Raw genomic sequence first — 14,145 nt, forward strand, 5'->3', positions numbered from 1 at the left:
TTTGTCAAGAATAGTTATTGTAGTTTTAGTGACTATGACATGAATTATAAACCAAATATGAAAAATGTCTGGAGTTTTCATGTTATTAGATTTTTAACAAAAATTACATTTGTACCAAGGGGGTGTTTTTTGCTCCACAGGTGAGGTAAAATGCCCCCAGTTTTACAAAGCAATTTGCTTTATAAATTTACAGCAAAATCAGAGTACAGGCAGTTTTAACTTAAAATAAAAAAGAATATAATCAATACTTATACATAAAAAATTATAATAGCCTATTTGAAAAATATTGTTAGCTAATGCTAACTGGCTAGCTAACTAGTTACCTGATGCTAATTTGAGGTAATTTTTCAATATAAAGTGCAAATATTTTTATTCAACCACCTAATTAGAACGCATTAGATGGAAAAACTAAAGATTTGATGTTCAGAACAGAGTAACATGCCCCCTATAGGTGTGTTTTACCCCACAGAGTTATGTCATTCTGAAAATATAATTATATTTTTCTTAAATAACATACTCTCTATCTACAGGCCTTATTATTCTAATACCATATCTGTGATGTTCTACAAAACAACAAGATTTAGAATATGTTTTTTCTTACTGCTGAAAACGAGAATCCGTTTTCTCTCAGGTACATCACCAGTGTAAGCTTCATGGTGAATACTTCTACATCACTCTTATCATCGTAGTCCATAGTTAGAACAAAAATGTATCTTGACTTTTCTGGTTATTTTAGGAATAACAGTAGGGAGGGGGGCGTTTTACCCCACTCTACCCTATGATGTAGATGTATTATGTAACAGTACAAAACTGAAGGAATAATAGTGTTCAATAATTGTGGCTTCACCATTTCTACATATTAGTAGAAATCACAAGAATTTCATTTCTTTTTAAAGTAGCATCTTTTTGTGGTATTTTGTTGAATGTAGCTAATCAAAAGACCTTTATGAGATCACTATGCGTTTTTTAGTTCCAGTTAACGCTATGCTAAACTAGGAGGCTAAGCTGTTAGCTTGCTAAGTGAGAGCCAAAATCACAGACAGGAGCTGTGTCTGAAATCGCATTATGTCTGTACCAAATTTAGTGAGGAACTTACCTCGTGACCATTAAAATGTAGGCTACAAAGTTATCCCTGTGAGGGTACCGCCCAGGTGACAAGCTGTTGTACCCATAAAGGTACAATATTTTTGCAAATTTTTTTTAATGACATTTCATTTTATGAGTGTACGGCTTTGGACATGTGGTTAAATAAATGATGACAGAATTTTCATATCTATATTTCATGTCTCTTTGAAGCAAGGGCTTACACAACTCCCTGCCAGACTCTTTACTCTCTTACAGTTCCTTTAATGTACATTTTATTTTGTCAAATAAAAGCTTGTTAAAGTCAAATCTCCACAATCCTGCTGTGCCTGTCTTCCATCCCCACCATATAGTGTAAATGCTCCAACAAGTAATGTTGCATTTTGTTGCCTGTGCAGAATTTGGCTGAAATACTCTAACGATTTCTTGTCACAACTGGGCAAATTTTTCAACAACAACCTAGAGAAATGCTTTAGCCAGCAGAAATGAGATTTGCTTGGAACAGAAGTTTCTGAATAGGAACAAATGCGTTATGTCCCTAGAAACATCATATCATGTGCCGTACTTTGTGTTGTATGTAGCATGAAGGAATAGGTTCTTGAAATTGAGACTCTCTGATGCTGATCTTTATGGAGTCAGCAATCTTTAAGTCTCATAAAAACAAGACCTTACCTTATAGCCGCCAAATTGAATGGTGTCAAGCATTTCAGAATAGCACTTTACCTCTAAAGGCCCATTTTGACACCCTTAAATTGATCTTGCCATTGCCTAATGGCAACAGCATTTTTAGTGTATACTGCAGCAGAGATTTTAAGTGTTTTGTCACTCAACAGGGATCCTGTTGCCAAAGTGACTAGCAAAAACGACTTTTCCCCTTCTTACCCAGCCCCCCCACCAAAAGTCTGGACTGAGTTTCTCAAAGGCAAAATGGTTTACCTGCAATATGCCACTGTAATATTCATTAATATGCAGGGTTGCGTTCGGGCTTGTTTGTCCTGATGAGTTTTAACAGTATACTCCCCCAGCACTTGCTGAAACAGAGCAAGGACTTAACAGCTGCCGAATACAGGCGGCATGCATTCATCCACTTTGAGATTTCAAATGCAGCACAACACGCTCTGGGGAATTACCTCCAGCCTCTCCTCATTACCTTTTGTAACGGCACAGCACCAGCTAGTCCAAGATTTGCCAGCCTCTTGCCCCACCATGCACAAATGCGCACAAGAGCTAAAGATAATGTTTACGATGAAATCAGCATGGCTGATTTGTCAGAATTTTGACATGCCGCGGTGACAAGTCCAGTGATGCTAACTCAGGCGGTCCTTTTTAGCCTCTTGAGAGAATAAGCTGTCACTAGCTGTTTAGGCTTCGAACAAAAATAGGCCTCGCTTTAATCTGTTATTGGGGGCTTGCCAGCTTGTGGCAAATTCATGCAACAGACAAGCAAATCATGCAAAGTGTCCATCAGATGCATTTGTTGTTCCTCAATTTCAGATCCCCAGAGCCGCAAGGCCAGTGAGCTGATCACAACAAGTCATAGCTGATTAAATATCGACAACGGAAGTGGCCTCTGAATACCATCTGGGGGGTTTGTGTTCAAGAGGTGAAATAATTTAATGAATAGACAATGCATTTTGGAAACAATGTTGCTGTTAGCTAAAAGATTATCTTAAATGCTCAGGGACAAAATGGTCAGTATTTCAGCACCAAACCACCTGCAATCTAGTTTGTAATGCTGCCCATGAGTATTTACATTTGTCATTGTCATTTTTAGCACAAACACAAATTAATCTTATTATAGATTGTGATTTATTTACTAAACTAATAATATGCCTTGCACAATTGCCATTTGTGCATTTTGCTGGATTTTATTTAAAAGAAACGTGTTTACATTTTCTGTTGAAAAAATGTTGATGTTATTTATCAGATAGCAGTCAGTTACCTGATTAGCATATTTCACTGAGTGGCTTAAAATAGTTACAATTTAATTTAATTTTGATATATTATTAAATATATACTAATTAATATTGACAGAAAATAAGCCTCACATCATTTAGGGCAGAAGTAGTTAGCATTAGCTGCTGAATGTCATAGCTACTCTGCAAATTTTAGCCAGTCGGTGTTAGCAGAATTCACAGAAAATTGCATAGTTAGGATGGGCACAGACTCATATTTTTTTAGCTTCAGACTATTAATCCATCCAATCATGTTTGATATTTGTAACAGTTTGTTGTCTTCGAAATAAAAGTCTGGTAGTGTGTGATTCTCAGTTGTTTAGTGGTGCCCAGTAACCATTTCTAAAGCCGGCAAGTATATAATGTCTGTTTTACAATCTGTTTAAATTTGTAAAAGTTGTGTAGTGTGTTCCAGTCTTTACTTGTGTGCAACGGCATTAACGGGGGGGGGGGGGGGGGGGGGGGGGGGTATTTTGATATATATCTCTTAAAAGTAGTTTGCTTATCCAGAAGTTTTTCTTGCGATGACTCAAATTCTACGAAAACTCAATTCACTTTGGATTTCACATGCCCAAGGTTACTGTCCCATTTGTGGCTGTTGTTTCATAAATCAGTGGGTAATGTAATTGCCTGAGAACGAGGTATGCAGCCTATTAATTTACTGTAATCCTCTAGAGGCTCTTAAGGTGGCATTATGAATGTTGGAAATGTATTATCTGAAGAAGTAGACTTCCCGGAGATCCAGCTGCAGCCGAAAGGGGATAAATAAGGAACAAATTCTCTACACATCTGAAAGAACCAAGACCAATAATGTTCTCTCCTTGCCTGAGACTACCATCAAGAATCCCCCTTTTATTGCCCTTCAAACAGTAATGTGCATGCGCATCTAGATCACATTCTAGGCAGCCCCATTAGGAGGAAAATTCTCTGTCTCGGTCACTTAATTGTTACACTCTATAATTTTGACATGTACTCTGCATGAGTGTTGGATGACACTATGAAACCACCCTCTAACAGCTATCACAGGGAGTTACAGCTCGGCTTACTGAGATCCAACAGAATGTTTGACAGCCGGACCATGAATATTGACATACCCTGCTAAAAAGAATAGCATATGTTGTCTTTTAGATGCTGGTATCCCTGCCAGGTTGCTTAACTAGCCACTATCAGCTTTACAGAAAACTATGCTGGCAACCACCAGTTTTGAACAACTTGGCTATCTATCTATCTATCTATCTATCTATCTATCTATCTATCTATCTATCTATCTATCTATCTATCTATCTATCTATCTATCTATCTATCTATCTATCGTCGTCCGTCCGTCCGTCCGTCCGTCCGTCCGTCCGTCCGTCCGTCCGTCCGTCCGTCCGTCCGTCCGTCCATATCCATACATCCATCCTCCCTTCCGTCTGTCATTCTGTACCATTTTTACAAGGTTGATACTTTTGACAGCCAAAAAGTCTTTCAAACAAGGCCTTGCCAAGCAATGTGGATTTTTGTTTTTTGAGAGTTTATTAAGAAGACTTAGCCTAATAAATGTTACAAAGCATAAATCTTGAGCGCTATTGAGGCTTAGAGAATAGCACTTTCCTTAGTAACTTGCAATTTCAGAGGTTAGCAATCGCTACATTTGAAAACAGCAGTGTCTTTATTTGTAGACCAGCTTGTAGGTATTCAGTACACAGTGGAAGACACTTGACATTGGCCTGGGCACACTTACTTGTGTCTTTTCTTACATCTTCTGAAGAAAAGATGTGGTCATGCATGAGTGAAGCATGAGTCCTTTCAATTACACCGACTGTAATGTGGAGACCCTAGTGACCTACACGGAATCCTCTGTGATGTGGTACCGAAGTGTAATGAAAGACACTGAGAGAAGACCTTGATGGAGTACTCTGTTGATCACCCAGCAAGGAGTAAAGTGGGAATTTCTTATTCCAGGAGGAGATCATCAGAAAATCAATGATTTGGAACTGCAGGCAGCTGATGAAATTGCATAATCACTATAAGTTTTTCCATGGGAGATTCGGCTGTGACTTCTGGTGGAACTAAAGAACAAGAACACCCAGTCTCGTCTTTGAGGCCAAAGTTTCATTGCCTGTGGCAAATACATTCCGGCGGATGCACATGCCACAGTTGCCCCGGGCAATGACGGACATGATTTCAGAAAGCAACACAGTCCCTGGGAGAGAGTACAAAGAGTCAAGAGCATTCAAATTTCCTTGCCGTTCTCAGCAGCATGGATAACTGACTTCTGGGTTAAATACAGCAGTTTCCGTTATAATTACTCGCTAGCTCAGTTGTTCTGAAGCACTTTAACAGGACAAAGGCACCTCACCTGTGAGGTTTGTTTCTTGCTCAGTAGACTTAACTTGTACTGTATTGAATAATGAAGTTAGGGGATAAGTGACTGCCATTTCCCAGCTCTTCAAGGCAGAGCGCTTCTCTTTCCATTCCTGTACTGTGACTGGCAGCAAGATGGATATCAGTGGAGCAGCAGGTTGGTCAAAAGCCCTGTGGCTCCAGACACCACTTAGATATTCATCAAAGGCTTTGAGTGCGAGCAAGATGAAATACACTAATTTGCGCTGTTTGTCTGTTTGAAATGAAAACAAAAAGGCCTCTCAGAGCGTACTGACACAAGATGACCCTTGCTGTCATAACTGTTGAGATATTATTCAGCTGAGGGATGTCTTATAGGAAAGTATGGGAGATTTCTCTTTGAGATTTTGATAAAAAATCCTTTGCTCTTATGCAGTCCGTGCAAACAAATTGTACTGATTTTCTGTTATTAAAAAGATGACAAAGAGTAAAAGATTTTTAAAACTACACAACACAAAATAAGATAAAATATATACTGCATATAGTATATAAATATACTGTACAAGATGGCCAAGAGCAGTGACAAGTAAAAACACTTTAATCATTCATTTGAAAAGGTTACTGATGACTTTTCAGGAAATCATCTAGTACCAGTGTATTTACCATAGACACTGTCATAGCTGTCTCTTAAATATAGTGTTCAAAACCTATTGTGTTATTTTAACACACTAAACAGAGCACAATGACAATTTAATGGCACAAAAATTGCATTTGGCATTTTTGACTTCATTGTACAATTACAAGTCCTAATGCTGTTACAGGCTAGTAGCTCGGCAGTTTTCAAAATAGTGTAGTTTTACAGTAACAAGATACAGTTTCCAAAAAAGTAATGGTGTAATGTAAATGGCATGACTGTCAGAGTTATTAGTTTAGTTCTCATTTCATTCTTGCGTTTATGTTTCCTGTATTTCCTTTCTGTCTAGCTCTTTAGTTGTTACTATGGTTATAGGATTTACACCTATGGCTTATGTTCCTCATTTAGCCCTATTGTATTTATACCCCCTGTTTCATTTAGTCCCTTCTTGGTTCTTGTCTTTGAGTTTTGTGGTTAAGGTTAGTATTATGCTCTTGTGAATCTCCTTCATATTTTGGTTTTATTATATATATATATATATATATATATATATACACTCACCTAAAGGATTATTAGGAACACCATACTAATACTGTGTTTGACCCCCTTTCGCCTTCAGAACTGCCTTAATTCTACGTGGCATTGATTCAACAAGGTGCTGAAAGCATTCTTTAGAAATGTTGGCCCATATTGATAGGATAGCATCTTGCAGTTGATGGAGATTTGTGGGATGCACATCCAGGGCACGAAGCTCCCGTTCCACCACATCCCAAAGATGCTTTAGTACAGCGAACTCATTGTCATGTTCAAGAAACCAATTTGAAATGATTCGAGCTTTGTGACATGGTGCATTATCCTGCTGGAAGTAGCCATCAGAGGATGGGTACATGGTGGTCATAAAGGGATGGACATGGTCAGAAACAATGCTCAGGTAGGCCGTGGCATTTAAACGATGCCCAATTGGCACTAAGGGGCCTAAAGTGTGCCAAGAAAATATCCCCCACACCATTACACCACCACCACCAGCCTGAACAGTGGTAACAAGGCATGATGGATCCATGTTCTCATTCTGTTTACGCCAAATTCTGACTCTACCATCTGAATGTCTCAACAGAAATCGAGACTCATCAGACCAGGCAACATTTTTCCAGTCTTCAACCGTCCAATTTTGGTGAGCTCGTGCAAATTGTAGCCTCTTTTTCCTATTTGTAGTGGAGATGAGTGGTACCCGGTGGGGTCTTCTGCTGTTGTAGCCCATCCGCCTCAAGGTTGTGCGTGTTGTGGCTTCACAAATGCTTTGCTGCATACCTCGGTTGTAACGAGTGGTTATTTCAGTCAAAGTTGCTCTTCTATCAGCTTGAATCAGTCGGCCCATTCTCCTCTGACCTCTAGCATCAACAAGGCATTTTCGCCCACAGGACTGCCACATACTGGATGTTTTTCCCTTTTCACACCATTCTTTGTAAACCCTAGAAATGGTTGTGGGTGAAAATCCCAGTAACTGAGCAGATTGTGAAATACTCAGACCGGCCCGTCTGGCACCAACAACCATGCCACGCTCAAAATTGCTTAAATCACCTTTCTTTCCCATTCTGACATTCAGTTTGGAGTTCAGGAGATTGTCTTGACCAGGACCACACCCCTAAATGCATTGAAGCAACTGCCATGTGATTGGTTGATTAGATAATTGCATTAATGAGAAATTGAACAGGTGTTCCTAATAATCCTTTAGGTGAGTGTATATACACACACACACAGTCATGGCCAAAAATATAGGCACCCTTGGTAAATATGATCAAAGAAGGCTGTGAAAATTAATCTGCATTGTTAATCCTTTTTGTTTTGATCTTTTATTTAAAATTAAAAAAAAAAAATCTAACCTTTCATTGAATAATAAGAATTTAAAATGGGGGGAAATATCATTATGAAATAAATGTTTTTCTCAAATACACAATTATTGGCAGCCCTAGAAATTCTTACGAGTAAAATATCTCTGCTGGTCATAAAATTAGAATAATCATGAAAAAGTTGATTTCAGTAATACCATTCAAAGAGTGAAACTTGTATATTAGATTCATTCATTACACACAGATATATTTCAAATGTTTATTTCCTTTAATTTGGATGATTATAACTGACAACAAATGAAAGTCCCAAATTCAGTATCTCAGAAAATTAGAATATCAATTAAGACCAATGCAAAAAAAAAAAAAATGATTTTTAGAAATGTTGGCCAACTGAAAAGTATGAACATGAAAAGTATGAGCATGTACAGCACTCAATATTTAGTTGGGGCTCCTTTGGCCTGGATTACAGCAGCAATGCGGCGTGGCATGGAGTCGATCAGTCTGTGGCACTGCTCAGGTGTTATGAGAGCCCATGTTGCTCTGATAGTGGCCTTCAGCTCTTCTGAATTGTTGGGTCTGGCGTATTGCATCTTTCTCTTCACAATACCCCATAGGTTTTCTATGGGGTTAAGGTCAGACGAGTTTGCTGGCCAATCAAGAACAGGGATACCATGGTCCTTAAACCAGGTACTGGTTGCTTTGGCAGTGTGTGCAGGTGCCAAGTCCTGTTGGAAAATGAAATCTGCATCTCCATAAAGTTGGTCAGCAGCAGGAAGCATGAAGTGCTCTAAAACTTCCTGGTAGACGGCTGCATTGACCTTGGACCTCAGAAAACACAATGGACCAACACCAGCAGATGACATGGCACCCCAAACCATCAATGACTGTGGAAACTTTACACTGGACCTCAAGCAACGTGGATTATGTGCCTCTCCTCTCTTCCTCCAGACTCTGGGACCTTGATTTCCAAAGGAAATGCAAAATTTACTTTCATCAGAGAACATAACTTTGGACCACTCAGCAGCAGTCCAGTCCTTTTTGTCTTTAGCCCAGGCAAGACGCTTCTGACGCTGTCTCTTGTTCAAGAGTGGCTTGACAAAAGGAATGCGACAGCTGAAACCCATGTCTTGCATACATCTGTGCGTGGTGGTTCTTGAAGCACTTACTCCAGCTGCAGTCCACTCTTTGTGAATCTCCCCCACATTTTTGAATGGGTTTTGTTTCACAATCCTCTCCAGGGTGCGGTTATCCCTATTGCTTGTACACTTTTTTCTACCACATCTTGTCCTTCCCTTCGCCTCTCTATTAACGTGCTAGGACAGAGAGCTCTGTGAACAGCCAGCCTCTTTAGTAATGACCTTTTGTGTCTTGCCCTCCTTGTGCAAGGTGTCAATGGTCGTCTTTTGGACAACTGTCAAGTCAGCAGTCATCCCCATGATTGTGTAGCCTACAGAACTAGACTGAGAGACCATTTAAAGGCTTTTGCAGGTGTTTTGAGTTAATTAGCTGATTAGAGTGTGGCACCAGGTGTCTTCAATATTGAACAGTTTCACAATATTCTAATTTTCTGAGATACTGAATTTGGGACTTTCATTAGTTGTCAGTTATAATCATCAAAATGAAAGGAAATAAACATTTGAAATATATCAGTCTGTGTGTAATGAATGAATCTAATATACAAGTTTCACTTTTTGAATGGTATTACTGAAATAAATAAACTTTTTCATGATATTCTAATTTTATGACCAGCACCTGTATATTCCCATTCATATTCACAATTTTGAGCACTCCAGGGTGATTATGAGCACGAAATTATCCAGTCATGGCTTCCTGTTTCACAGAAATATAAATAGGAGGGAAAACAAAGCCCAAATTCCCTTAATCATCCATCACAATGAGAAAAAACTAAGAATATATTTCTGATGTGCAGCAAAAGATAATTGAGCTTCACAAATTAGTGAAGTGACTTTAAGAAAAGAGCTAGAGCAGTGACTATTCCCATTTCCACCATCAGGGCAATAATTAAGAATTTCCAATCAACTTAAAATGTTACGAAACTGCCTGGAAGAGGACGTGTGTCTATATCGTCCTAATGCATGGTGAGAAGGAGAGTTTGAGTGGCTAAAGACTCTCCAACGACCACAGCTGGAGAATTGCAGAAAATAGTTGAGTCTCGGGTCAGAAAACCTTAAAAAAAATTGTCAAACAGCACCTACATCACCACATGTTGTTCAGGAGGGTTTCAAGAAAAATTTTCCTAGCTCATCCAACAACAATCTCCAGCATATTCAATTATCAGACATGACTGGAACTACAAATGGGACTTCTATGGTCAGATGAAACACAAATTTTTGCTTTTTAGCAGAAAACACTTTAAGATGGGTTTGGTGAACACAGGGATAAAAAGTACCCCATGTGTACAATGAAAATACTGCTGTATTTTTGATGTTGTGGGCCTATATTTTTGCTGGAAGTCCTGGACATCTTGTTTAGACACATGGCATCATGGATTCTATCGAAGACCAACAGATAAAAAAATCAATAAGTGGCTGACTCTGTTAGAAATCTTGCAATGGGCCATGTTGGGATCTTCCAACCGTACAATAATCCAAAAACAAACTTCAAAAACAATACACAAATGGGTCACTGAGCACAAAACCAAGCTTCTGCTATGGCCATTCCAGTCCTCTGACCTGAACCCTGTAGAAAATGAGTGGAGTGAACTGAAGAGAAGAAGCACCGTCATGGAGCTGTGAATCTGAAGGATCTGGAGTGATTCTGGATGAGGGAATGATCTCTGATCTCTTGTCAGGTGTTCTCTAACTTCATCAGGCATTATAGAAAAAATTTAAAGCTGTTAAACTGGTAAATGGAGGTTTCAAAAAGTATTGAATAAAAGGGTGCAATTAATTGTGGCCAATGTGTATTAGAGAAAGACATTTATTTCATAATGGTATTTTCACCCATTTTAAATTCTTATTATCCAATAAAAGGTTAGATTTTTATTAATTGTTTTAAATAAAAGATCAAAAGGATTAACAATGCAGATTAATTTTCACAGCCTTCTTTGATCATATTTACCAAGGGTGCCGATATTTTGGCCATGACTGTATATATATATTGTGACGAGCGTTCCGAGTTCTCATCAGCGTTGCCCTGGAAACATACATGGAGCACCTGCACATGCTCATCACAGGCTGATCGGCCACAGCTGCCATTAATCAGCCCGCGGCCAGATAAGCCGCGTGAGCTCCAAGGACGGAGAGGCATTTCTCCATGAAGCAGAGAACTAACCTTTTCTCTCGATTCCGTTCCAGAGAGCAGTGTGTGACCGCGCAGCCGCCACGAGCACAGCACGGACCCACCGCACCTGGACCCTTTCCGAAGAGCACCCTTTCACCGGAGCACCGCCATTTCCCCACTGTTAAGACTTTTAATAAATCCACCCTCCGGGGCATTTATTTGAGCTCTCCTTGCTGCGTGATTCTTCCACCCCATTACTCTATCTATCTATCTCTATATATATATATATATATATATTATTATTAAAGGGTGTTAAAATAATTCTGTTACGTGTTTGACTACCACACCAATACACGACAATGACAAAACACAACATTTTATTTTCATCAGCTTTATGGGTGAATTCAGGTTGGGATGGTGATCTCTGCACACTACAGCATGAATACACAAGGTGATGGGAGGAAGGCTGGGGGTCTCACTCAATCACCTTCTAATGGAAGCTTTGTAGCCCCTGCTTAGAGAGATAAACAGAGAAACAGCTCATGACAGCCTTGAGCTTTGAGGGTAGCCAGGAATAAATCGAGCACACTATTTATGGGCTCATTATCAGAATACTTATACAGATTAGGATGACAAACACAATGTCCTGAGTTTGAACCTACCTAATGTGTTTACAAAAGTTGGACCTGGCACTGGCAAACAGAAATAATTTGATAATTTATCCTTTTTCTAGAAATATTACAGAAAAAAAAAAATGCACATCAAATTTTTATTTTTTTGTTAAATTTAAAAAAAAAATTTTTTTATATATAGTTCAGTCATGAAACTAGATGTGCAGGCTGACAGGTTGTTAACGTAACTGATGATATTCACCTTGCGTTCCATTCGGAAGGGCTCATCCCTATGCCCTAATCCCTTCAAAGGGTTTACCCTCCGGAGTGAGAGCTTTGAAGGTTTGAAGGGTGTAGGGGACCAAACAACTGTTTATTGAAGTGCCCTTCTGCGTCATTATGTCGTGCCCACACGGTGGTGTCGTCATCATGGAAAGAATCAGCGCAAAGGATCATGGGGGCCCGAAGTGTCCATCAGTTGTACCCTTCGAAATCCTTCATTCCGAAGGGCCCTTTGAAGTGGCCAGTTTTGAGCACTTCAGTTTGGAACGACCCTTCAATATGGCAGCCATGATTGTTTTCACTCCGAAGTGCCATTCGGAGGGCGATGTATCCCGTTTGGAATACACCGTCAGAGAGTTAATCACAGTTCTTTCATGATTTAACAGGAGGGGGCAATTAATTTTTCTTGTAGGGCCAGGTAGGTTTGGACAGCTTTTTTCCCTTAATAAATGAAAATTTATAAACTTAATAAAGGGAAAAATTTAAAAACTGCGTTTTGCATTTACTTGCATTATTTTTGTGTAATATTAAAATTTGTTTGATGACCTGAACCTTTTAAATGTGAGAAAAATGTAAAAAAAAAAAAAAAAAGAGGAATGGGGCAAAAACCTTTTCACGACACTGTATATATATATATATATATATATATATATATATATATAATATAACAGGTATTCCATTCTTCCATAAAACCTTTTAAAAACACATTTAAGGTCAGTCACAATTGCCTCTGCTCCAAGCATTAATGAAAACACTCTAAACAGAACTGTGTGTGAAAGGATTTACCAGACACTCGACTATTACAGCTCAGTGTCATCTAAATGACACACTTATTGGCACAGAACAAGCTTCACGGATGGGGCCACGCTGTAAGCATATGACATTGAGCAACATGATATTTAATGACCTCTCTGTGAGGTGTTTAAAAACCACTCAATGCATATTACTCATAAATAGCTAAATGTTTTAACTGTCATTTTCCAGTCATTTATTTATTCAGCCATTACTTTGTCATCCTCTGCAAAATCTCAGACCAAATCAGCAAAGAATGTCAAAGTGCCCCAGCTCAATGTGAATTGCGGGGGTGTGTACGCACCATGAGTGGTAAGTGACTGGCAGCAGTGTTTGGACAGGTGCCCCTAATTGGCAGGTGGAGCTCTCGGCCGCAGCTGTGGCTGCTGGGACTAATGATGAGTTGGGCTGGACGGGCAGCAGAGAAGCGTCTAGAATGTCTCTGTCTACTTGCATAGTGACAGAATTGCTTGGGATGATTTAGTTTCAGGCTGATTAATTTGAGTGGCAGGTCTAGTCATGAAGAAGGAGTGTAAAGTTGGGGTGCGGGAGTGGAGCTGTGTGGGCTGTCCTTTATTATCAGTGAACCTCAGCGGCAGCAGCCTCAAGCAAATGAGACAGTCCCCCTGGGAAGGATGGCAGTGGAGAGCTTCTCTTCGGCATGTCATATTACAGCTGCTGGTATGAAAGCCCTCCCTTTGTGACAGGTGAGAATACACTTACATGGGCGTAGGTAGGTTTAGGGGGTTAGGTGGGCCCAAAGGCTAATGTGACCAACATGAAATCAGAATGGACCCTATTACTTATTCAATGTTAATTCCAGTACTTTTTGTGAATAACTAATGGGTGGCTCTTTTGTATTTTAAATTATTTAAAAGTGTCTTTTTTCCTAATTTAAGCAGTCTCGATGTTTAAAAACGTATTTCTTTAGCCCATACTCCTCAACCATTTGGCTTCATTGTGGTATGTAACCTCTACTTTGCACAATCCAATCAATCCCAATGGCCATGATCAATGTCCTATTTTACTTTGGAATGAAATAAGTGTGAGAATTCGGAAATAAGTTTCATGTTGATGCCTGGTTTTATATGAAATGGGTGGATCTTAAATTAAGGGCATTTTTGTCTCCGTGGGCACACATTTTCATGCTTACATTTTTCTAAAATCATATGTTATCAAATCATTCAAATTCATGGGAATTTGCCATTAATTTTCACAAATTGTAAAATAGGTGTGACAATGTGACAAAGTAACTGAAAAGGCAAATGACAAAGTTTTAGACTAAAACTGTATTAATATGTTCTACATTTAACAAAACATTTAGTTTTAAAATCAACCCCTGGGACATAAAAGTGCTTCAAGTTGAAGAAACA

Source organism: Barbus barbus (assembly GCF_936440315.1).
Source record: "Barbus barbus genome assembly, chromosome: 36".
NCBI lineage: Eukaryota > Metazoa > Chordata > Actinopteri > Cypriniformes > Cyprinidae > Barbus > Barbus barbus.